We start from the raw sequence: 1589 nt of genomic DNA, 5'->3' as shown, positions 1-1589 counted from the left end.
AGACACAGCCAGGCCAACTAACTGAGTGAATGATGAAAGCTGCCGACGCTTTGACTGCCTGACTGCGAACTACATAAATGCGCGCATAAAAAGGATTTGCCAGGATATTTGTTATGTGCTGTGCGGTGTTGTCAGCAAAATTTAGCTGCCAATGAACATTCATGTGTGCTTATGCTGATGTTGTGCTATGCGAGTGGAAATTGCAAATGTGAATCCAATGGGTGGTGTATGAGGAAATTTTTGGTGCGATACGTGCACTTGCAATGCGAACATTTGAATTTGCCACGGCTGGGCATAAATAATTCATAGACGCTTAGAGATTTGCTTACGTCGCTCAAATGCGAATGCCTACATTCATACATACATATATCCATATAGCAGTATAGTAGAGCATTAGAATAAGATAATAAAAAATAAATTTAACGCAGCTTGTATGAAGAAAGTGGAATATTTAGGCGAAGGCAAGTGCAAACAGCGGGGAAACTATCGCTCAGCTTTCGGTAATCAAATATGCAGATGCAGGGAATAGAAATGCGAAACCAATAACATTTCATGTAACACGTTGCATCGTCAAGCAGCTTATGGAAAAATGACGCTTTTTGTGTGCTAATAAAAAATGATTGTCCTATAAATATAACGGTAAAGTTATAAATTATTGATTTCAATGGCATCTTAACCAACATAGATATACACATACTTTATATGGAGGCCGCCTACATGAAATGTACATTTTGGGTCTAAAAGTCGCGTCCGTCGCAGAAGTATTTAAGTTCGAGTTTCACCATGCATCGATTACTCCGGAAGTGCAAGCAAGGAATATAAAGAATTTTTGTTAAAATTCTTTCAAATTTTAAATTTCTATTAAATGTTTGTAAGGTGTTTGACGAATTACGTTGTGTATGCTTAACTCAGCGCTGAGGGAAGTTATCGACTGCGCAATCAACTGCAATCAAACTGCGCCTAGATTTTCAGTGAAGGACCTGAAACTGAGCTTTAGCATACTTTTTATGCAGTAACTCAATACCGATTCTAAAGCACTACAGCGCGCAAGAGTCCCACACGTTGGCTGTGTCGTGTTCATAAATATTAGAGTACACAGCACCTTTTAAGGCATGTTTTCACTCTGTGTCAAATTCAATGGCATTGTTCGTCAAATAAATGAAAAAAAAAAAACAATTCCATATGCGGTATCTGTAAAAACAATTGCTGTTCATTTCTGCAACCATAATATAAGAGATCCCAGCAAGTGTTAACGAGAAGAAAGTTCAGTTAACATATGTCGACAAGTTTTGTCGTCAAAATATGGCATAGTTTAAACCAACCCTTAGTGTGAGCAAAGCATTTTAGTGAAAGCCCTTATAAGCTTCTGCATCAAAGAAAAACTGCGATTATAAACTGAGATTATCGTTGGATCGAATCCCAGTGAATAAGTCTGATGAGGAGATGTGGTGATCTCCGAAATAACAGCTATAACTACTAGCAAAATGTAATTTTTTTTCCATTTTCATTTCCATTCCATTTTTTTTAATTTAATTGAACTTAATTTTATTATATCTTATTTTATTTTATTTTATTTTATTTTATTTTAT

Source organism: Rhagoletis pomonella, unplaced genomic scaffold, assembly GCF_013731165.1.
Source record: "Rhagoletis pomonella isolate Grant_MI unplaced genomic scaffold, Rhpom_1.0 Rhpom_scaffold_00002, whole genome shotgun sequence".
Taxonomy (NCBI): domain Eukaryota; kingdom Metazoa; phylum Arthropoda; class Insecta; order Diptera; family Tephritidae; genus Rhagoletis; species Rhagoletis pomonella.
Note: the sequence above shows the minus strand (reverse complement) of the source record.